Raw genomic sequence first — 9,148 nt, 5'->3', positions numbered from 1 at the left:
TTATTTATAATTTCCTTACACTAACACATGGAGATTGTTGTGACTCTTGTGACACAAGAGTGATTTCTGTTCTGAACTAAGCAGGCTCATAAGCCTGTGAACCTGATTGGCCCATCCACAGCAGGCTCGTAATCCTGCATACTTGATTGGTCCGTGAACAGCGGGTCGTGATTGGTCGCTCCGGGCTGATCCGATTGGCTAGTTAACGGACTGCCACGATTGGACGCTCCAAGCGCGGCAAGCTTAAATCATTGTCATTGGATGCTTTGACAGCAGCCAGCTCTATAAAAGGAGCTGCTGCTGCCAGGCTTTTTTTTGCTCTGTTCTGAAGTCACTAATAAAGAGTTGGAGTCACTATTCAATGCCTCGTCTCCGTCATTACGCCCATCTTCCAGAATATAACACTGGCGACGAGGATGGGATGCAGAGACGATAGAGCTGACTGAGCACTCACAGAATATTGACAGAGCACGTGGCTGAAGCGCACAGATATCGGCAGAATGGCCAGCAGCGCTATACCACCTGCCCTGTTTGACCCAGCCAGCGAAGATTGGGACTCGTATATGGACAGGTTCCAAATGTTCCTGGAATCTAATAATCTGAAGGATGCTACATCGAGCAAGAAACGTGCGGTTTTCCTAACGCACTGCAGACCCGCCGTTTTCAGAATGGCAAAGGCACTTGCAAAACCGGCTGAAGTCAAAATGATGGACTGGGATACCCTTGCTCCCATCCTTCGGGCCCATTACGCTCCGGCAGTTCCAACCCTCATTAGAAGACACAAATTTTACCAGAGGGAACAACGCGAAGGTGAGAACATCGGCGACTTTGTAGCTGACCTAAGAAATTTGGGTGGACTATTTGGCTTCATAAATCTAGAAGAAGCCATGAGAGATCGGATTGTCCTAGGTCTAAGAGACCCCACTGTCCAAAGCAAAATTATGGCCAAGGGAGACATCACCCTCGCAGCTGCCATAGCAGATGCCACTGCAACGGAAGCTACCCGCAAATCAGCAGCCCGAATGCACCGAGCGAATGGGGCCAACCGCCAAACCACCAGCGACACAGCAATATCCTCAGAGAGACACACAACAGCCGCCCACCATGAAGACATCGAGTCCTCATCGGATAGTGAGGAGGAAGAAGTCAACAGACTCAGGTCAGAGCATGAGCAGCGAGACCAGCGGGGTCGCAAATCCAATTTCCAATGTGCCGGATGTGGGGGAACCCACCCACGATCAGACTGCAGGTTCCTAGATGCCATCTGTCGTTCCTGTGATAAAAGGGGCCACATTGCTAAAGTGTGTAGGAACAAACGAGGATCCAGCCCCAAGAGGAAAGAAAATAGTTTCCGGCAAGTATCAGGCACCCCACCAACAAACCGGGACCGCCCAAACAACCGGTGGAGCCAGTACAACAGAAACCGAATGTTTACTGGCGCGACCAGACGAGAAGAGGCACATCAGACCATCACCATCGGCCACGCTTCATCATTGGACGCAAGAAAAATCCGGGTAAAGGTCACCATTGAGAACCGGCCATGCATCATGGAAGTCGACTCCGGGTCTTCCCTATCCATGGTCTCCTGGAAAACCCTCAAGCAGCTGATCCCTGACATCCGCTGCCAGGATCTCAGCACTCAAAGACTTATATTAAAGGACTACCAGGGCAATCAAATCCCGGTTGCTGGTTCCAGTTACGTCCAGGTCTCATTTAAGGACCACACTGCAATACTACCTCTCACCATCATTGATAGAGACCGACCCAGCTTATTGGGGTTGCAGTGGTTCGCGCCATTAGGAATCAAAATGGCAGGCATCAACCAGACTGTAGACGAAGACTGGGAGGTGTCTCTCATCCGGGACTTTCAAGAAGTCTTCACTGAGCAATTAGGCAAGTACAAGGGGTCCCCCATCTCGTTTAATCTTTGCCCAGATATCGCACCCATTCACCTAAAACCACGCCAAGTTCCCTTTGCTCTCAAACCAAAAATTGACGAGCAATTGGACAAATTAATAGCACAAGGCGTGTTAGAACCATCGACCACGCCCGATGGGAGACCCCAATTGTAACCCCCATAAAACCTGACGGATCCTTGAGAATCTGTGGGGATTACAAGGCCACCCTAAACCACGCATTACAGCAGAGCGCCTATCCAGTACCCGTGGTCCAACACCTCCTTCACTCGCTTGGGGGCGGAAAGGTATTCGCAAAGCTTGACCTGGCCCAAGCGTATCAACAGCTGCCAGTAGACGCAGAAACCACAGAAGCCCAAACCAATCAAATGTAATAGACTCCAGTTCGGAGTAAGCGTAGCACCTGGCATTTTTCAAAGCTTGATGGAAAGGTTGCTGCAGGGCATAAAAGGGGTTGTGCCCTACTTTGATGATGTATTGATAGCCGCCCCTACAAGAAGTCAGTTAGAAAAACACCTGAGAACTGTTCTACAAAGGTTCAAAGACGCAGGCCTCAAGGTTAAGAAGGAAAAGTGCCAGTTATGCACTGAGAGGGTTGAATTTCTTGGTTACCTTCTTGACAAACAGAGAATTCACCCTACTGAAAAGAAATTGGCTGCCATTAAAAATGCCCCAAGACCAAAGAACAAAACAGACCTCCAAGCCTTCCTGGGACTCATTAACTTTTATAACATCTTCCTACCCCAGAAGGCGACTGTTGCTGAACCCCTGCATAGGCTCCTCGACAAGAAGGCTTCCTGGTTTTGGGGACGTCGAGAGGAGCAGGCTTTCCAACAAGTAAAAGACCTTTTAACATCAGATGCAGTGCTAATCCAATATAACGAGACACTACCATTGACTGTGACTTGTGACGCCTCACCTTTTGAGGTAGGAGCCATCCTGAACCATGTCCTACCAAATGGTACAGAGGCGCCTATTGCATTCTTTTCAAGAACTTTGTCTAAAACTGAGAGAAACTATAGTCACTTAGATAAAGAAGCCCTCGCTATTGTATCTGCAATTAAAAGGTTCCACAAATACGTGTATGGAAGATCCTTTTCCATAATCACAGATCACAAGCCATTGCTTGGCATTTTGGCAGGAGACAAACCAACTCCCCACATTCTATCTCCAAGGATGACACGATGGTCGGAGTTCTTAGCTGCCTACGACTACCAGTTGAGACACCGACCAGGGAAAACCATTCCCCATGCTGACGCTTTAAGCCGTTCTCCACTACCTGAGTTCCTAGACGACCCGGCTCCCACACTATCCACACTACAAATCGAGATGCTTCCCTCACCTCCACTAACTGCACAAGATATCGCATTGGAAACAAAAAAGGACTCTTGTTTGGCATGGGTCCTCAGCTGGGTGGAGAGGGGATGGCCAGAAACCGAACCCAACGACACTTTTAAACCCTTCAAGAACAGACAAACAGAACTCTTCTCCCAAAAAGGGTGCGTGTTATGGGGAGACCTAGTGGTCATTCCAGAAAAACTACAAAAGAAAGTCCTAAAATTACTACATGATGGACACCCCGGCATCGTACGAATGAAAGCACTGGCAAGGAGCTACGCCTGGTGGCCAGGTATGGACAGAAAAATTGAAGCCTGGGTTGCCACCTGTAGCAAATGCCAAGAGACACGTTCGGCCCCACCAAAAGCACCACCAATGGAATGGGAAATGCCCAGGGGTCCATGGTCCCGCATCCACATCGATTTTGCGGGACCTACAAAAGGACATACTTTCCTGATAACAGTAGACACCTACTCGAACTGGCTCAAGGTTAACAAGATGAAGACTACCACCACAGAAGCGGTCATCAAAAAATTAAACAGACTGTTTGCAACGCACGGGTTACCAGATGTCTTGGTTTCTGACAATGGCCCACAATTTACCGCCTTGGCGTTTGAACAATACCTAGCAGACCAGGGAATACGCCACGCCTTGACATCACCTGCTCACCCGGCGGCCAATGGCAGGGCTGAACAAATGGTTCAGTTCACCAAAAAAACCTTACATAAAATGGAACAAGGAAACATCCATGACAAAGTCACCAGGATGCTCCTCCTCCAGCATATTACACCAAATAGCACCACAAACAAAAGCCCAGCCGAACTCCTGATGGGCAGAAAACTCAGATCGCATCTAGACCACTTACACCCTGCATACACCCCGGAGAAGCCCCTGGGTTCCAGCAGCAAACACTGCACATTTAAGGTAGGAGACCCCGTATTTGCAAAGAACTTTACAGGTGACCCATTGTGGATCCCTGCCAAAATAACACAAATCACGGGCCCCCGCTCCTACCGTTTAGAAACTACAGATGGGAGACTATGGAAACGCCACATCGACCAGCTGCGCTCATGGTTGATCACAACCCCCATCACAAACCCTGAACTCAAAACCAGAGGGGGAAGGGAAACTGAGGGTTTTGAAAATGAACTAACACCTGGTTCTGAAAACACAACCCCACAACCAGGACAGCAAAGCCCAGCATACTCACCAGCTGAAGAAGAACCGTGGCAGATGGTCATCTCTCCAGGTAACAGCAGCCGAACAGGATCAGCGATTCCAGAGAACCCAGACGACAGGAATAAAGGAAGCGTTGAAGGTATCCCCGAATCACCTCCAAGGATACCCAGCGTAGAAGCCAGGTCACCCCTACAGCCAAGCCGAGCTAGCAGTCCATCAGAACCAGAATCCGAGCAAAGACATTTTGAACAACGCAAATCAGGTAGACAGGTGCGAAGACCTGCCTACCTGCGCGAATACATCACCCCATCCCTGAGACGGAACCTAGAGGGGAGGGGTGTTCCGAACTAAGCAGGCTCGTAAGCCTGCGAACCTGATTGGCCCATCCACAGCAGGCTCGTAATCCTGCATACTTGATTGGTCCGTGAACAGCGGGTCGTGATTGGTCGCTCCGGGCTGATCCAATTGGCTAGTTAACGGACTGCCACGATTGGACGCTCCAAGCGCGGCAAGCTTAAATCATTGTCATTGGACGCTTTGACAGCAGCCAGCTCTATAAAAGGAGCTGCTGCTGCCAGGCCTTTTTTCGCTCTGTTCTGAAGTCACTAATAAAGAGTTGGAGTCACTATTCAATGCCTCGTCTCCGTCATTACGCCCATCTTCCAGAATATAACAATTTCCATGTATATTAGTATGGTTAGAGTCATCTTCAAACATGAGATTCACAGTGTTGATACCACCAACAGATCTCTCTTACCAGTAATTTTTTTCTAGAATTATATAGATCAATTGGCATAAGATACATCAGTTTTCAGTCTATCTCTAACCCAGTTCTGGGACCAAATCACATGCTGTGCCACTCTTATCTGCTCCTTAAATAAATGGGCAGAAATGGTATCTCTGCCCTGTCTTTTACACATCCTTGGACTGAGCTCTGACCCATTAAAGCACTTAACTGGAATTCTACAGCTGTTACATGTAATGGTGAAATGCTACTGATTCAGCCTGGTTCAGCCGAACCAGTAGCAAAAATTGCTACCTGTTTGGCTGAACTGGTAATAAAATGAAAGCTCCGACAATCAGCTGAGAGGAGAAAGAAGAAAAAAGTGCAGGATCAGCCCTCCCACCTGCCCCTGTGCTTTTCTGTTCTTTATCCTCACTGATTGGCATGGCAGAGCCTCAACTGATATTTGGAAAGCTGCACACATGAACATGTTAGGCATGCGCATTCATGCGCAAAGTGCCCAATCACCAAACTGATAGGGAAAAATTCAATCACTGGTTACTTTACCATCAATTTGGTTTCAAGAGGTCTTGTGCCATGGTTCTCCAGCTTAATGTGAAGAAGAAAATAATAGGCCCTTTCTCTTACATCTTCTTGGATTGAGGTCTTTATTGGAATATTACAAGCTATTACATACCATTAATTGGTGTGAAGAGGCATTGCCTCCTGATTCTCCAGATTACTCTATAAGAAAGGAACATAAGAATTAAAGGATCTGTTTGTACAACATCCATAATTTGGTTACTGAATTAAGCCACTGTCTATCTTCATAAGATACCATATATATATTTTTTGAGAGAACATATGGCAATGTGCTACACCATACACATACATCACTTTGGCAGAAAAACAAATCTGGTCACGTTGCCAACTTCAAAAGCCGATACAAAAATTTATGCCACCAGATAAAAACTGAACGCACCAATTATCACATTAAACAAGAAAAAAACCTTCTATGCACCAATTCTACCTGCGCTTTCTACAATTTTGTAAACAACAAACTAAAAGACTCAAGGTCCATCTCACCCCTGAAAGGACCTAATGGTAAAGACTGCAACGATGACACTATTAAAGCCAACCTCTTTAACACATTCTTTGGCTCAGTATTTGTAAACAGCAATGGATCATGCCCAGTATTTCCTAGTTGAACCACAGACAACTACAATGAACTAATACATATCGATTTTACAGAAGACAATGTTGAAAAAGCACTATGCAATCTAAAACCATCTCTATCTATTGGCCTGGACAGAATATGTGCCTACTTCTTTAAAAAGCTATCCACTGCCATAGCCGAACCCCTAAGCATAATCTTTGAAAAATCTTTCAGGACCAGCTCCTTACCTAAACTATGGTCACAAGCCACGGTCATCCCCATCTTCAAAAAGGGAGACCCCAGCCTAGTTGAAAATTACAGACCAATCTCTTTATGCTGTGTCACCTGTAAAGTCATGGAATCAATTATTAACCAATCCATCATCCTCCACTTAGAAACAAACAACCTACTCTCTAATAAACAATTTGGTTTCAGGAAAAAACTATCCTGTAATCTGCAACTCTTACACTGCAAAAACATATGGACTACACAACTCGACCATAGCAAAGCAATAGATGCAATCTACATAGACTTCTGTAAAGCCTTTGATACAGTGGTACACGACAAACTACTCCTAAAACTAAATTCTTACGGTATCTCTGGACACCTGCATAACTGGATAGAAGCATTCCTGTCAAACAGAATCAGTCTGGAACCCACATTAGGTATCTGCTATTAACACAGTTGAGAAAGTCCAGAAATATTTCACAAGAAGAGTTCTCCACTCCTCTACTTGTTGCAGAATACCTTATGTCACCAGACTCAAAATTCTAGACCTAGAAAAGCTAGAACTATTCCGCCTTCAGTCCGATCTAAGTACAATATATAAAATTATACATTGCAATGTCCTACCTGTCAATGAATACTTCAGCTTCAACCATAACAACACTAGAGCAAACAATAGATACAAACTCAAGTTTAACTGCACCAAACTTGATTGCAGGAAATATGACTTCAGCAACAGAGTGGTCAATGTCTGGAATACTCTACCTGACTCTGTGGTTTCTTCCCCAAACCCCAAAAACTTTAACCTTAGACTGTCTACTATTGACCTCACCCTTTCCTAAGAGGTCTGCAGGGGGCATGCATAAGCACACCAATTGTCCCTGTCCTATTGTTTCTTTTATTTTTCTTATATGAATCCATGTATTCATAACTATGTTTTTACTTATACCTATTATCTTGTAAGCATTTGACAAAAATAAATAAATAAAAAATAAAATAATGTATCTCTGCCACCTCCCAAGCTTTGGTGGGATTCAAAATTTTTTACTACCAGTTCTGTGGGCATGGCTTGGTGGTTATGGTGTGGCTTGGTGGTGTGGCTTGCTGGGTATGGCAGGGAAAGGATACTGTAATATCTCCATTCCCTCCCCAGCCCACTAACCTGCTTTACAGCTCTGTTCTCCTATGCAGGGCAACAAAAGAAGATCCAGATGATCAGCTGGGATTCAGGAAGCAGATAATAGGTGGGGGTGGAGCCAGTCAGAGATGGTATTTGGCAGTTCTGCAAACTACTCAAAATTTCCACTACTGGTTCTCCAGAACTAGTCAGAACCTACTAAATGCCACCTCTTCTCCCAAGGTGTACATAATCAGCTATTACCCCACTTCAATAATGGGTACTGTGTAACCCAGTGTTCCCCAATATTTCTGGCTTAGCTAATCAGCTGGGGTGGGGGGAGGGGATGGTTCATGCAAGTGACCAGCTGTAGAAAAGAAAACTCTTCCTGGGATTCTATTCAGATCTTCGGATGCCTAATCTAGGTTGGTTAGAATTTCCTAACCCTGTTAGAATTTCCTAATCCTATAATGCATACTCAGCATGGACTCTTTCATCTCCTTGTTCCTTAACGTATAAATGATTAAGGAATGGAGTCCCGGTGGTATAAAAAAGACCTATTATCCCACTGAGAAGATCCTAACTCTCCCTTCTCAAATAATTGAAAGCTACAGATACATAGAAGATCATCACCACCATGAGGTGAGAAGTGCAAGTGGAAAAAGCCCATTGCTGTCCTTCAGCTGAGGGATTTTCAAAATGGCAGTGACAATAAACATGTATGACATCACAATGAGGAAGATACAAATGATTGCTACTAAGCCAATATCAACCAAGGTAAATATCTCCTGGAACCAATTTCCAATTGTCCGAACAATTTCCAATTGTTCGAACAGGCCAATTTCAACAGGGAAAGGATTTCACAAAGGATAAAGTTCACCTCATTCTTGGGTTCATAAGGCAAGCTATAGGAGAGTGAGGTAACTATGATGGAATGCACACAGCCACCAAACCACATGCCCAAGGAAAGATAGAGGCAAATTCTGTGATTCATCAGGCTGTTGTAATGAAGAGGCTTACAGATGGCCAGGAAGTGGTCATAGGCCATGACAGTATAGAGGAAGAACTCCGAACAGCCGACCAAGTGGTAGAAAAAGAGCTGGGTCAGACAGCCTCCAAAAGAAATAACCTGTCCCCCTTCGACAAACCCACCCATCACCTTTGGGACCACAATGGTGGATACTGAAATATCCATGGCAATTAAATGGCACAGAAACCAATACATAAGAATAATGTTTCTTCACTCACAACATATGAAATTCTGGTTTTTAATTGTTGTTGTTGTTGTTGTTGAAAATAGAAGCTTGGAGGTGTAGATTTTATATTTCAGTGAATCTGTCCAGGATGCAAGAAAGATCCATGGAAACTCAGGAGAAAAAAATCTTTATGTGTGAAATATTTCTCCATTCTTCAGCCAAGACATTTTTTTAGTTACTCACCAAAATCCTGAATCTCCATCCAAACTAGTCTTGGACTCTTAAATCATTTGTCTC

The 9,148-nt window shown here is 45.1% G+C and overlaps 1 pseudogene; it reads right to left on the bottom strand.

Moving 5' to 3' along the window:
* Nucleotides 1–2,475: 2,475 nt before the first annotated feature.
* Nucleotides 2,476–8,880, bottom strand: LOC113425741 (olfactory receptor 10G6-like; annotated as a pseudogene).
* Between the last annotated feature and the right edge of the window lie 268 nt (nt 8,881–9,148).

Source organism: Notechis scutatus, chromosome Z (assembly GCF_049901735.1).
Source record: "Notechis scutatus isolate UNSWTSFEM ecotype Mainland chromosome Z, rNotScu1.2, whole genome shotgun sequence".
In the NCBI taxonomy this organism is placed as follows: Eukaryota; Metazoa; Chordata; class Lepidosauria; order Squamata; family Elapidae; genus Notechis; species Notechis scutatus.
Note: the sequence above shows the minus strand (reverse complement) of the source record. Positions and strands in the feature narration are given on the sequence as shown.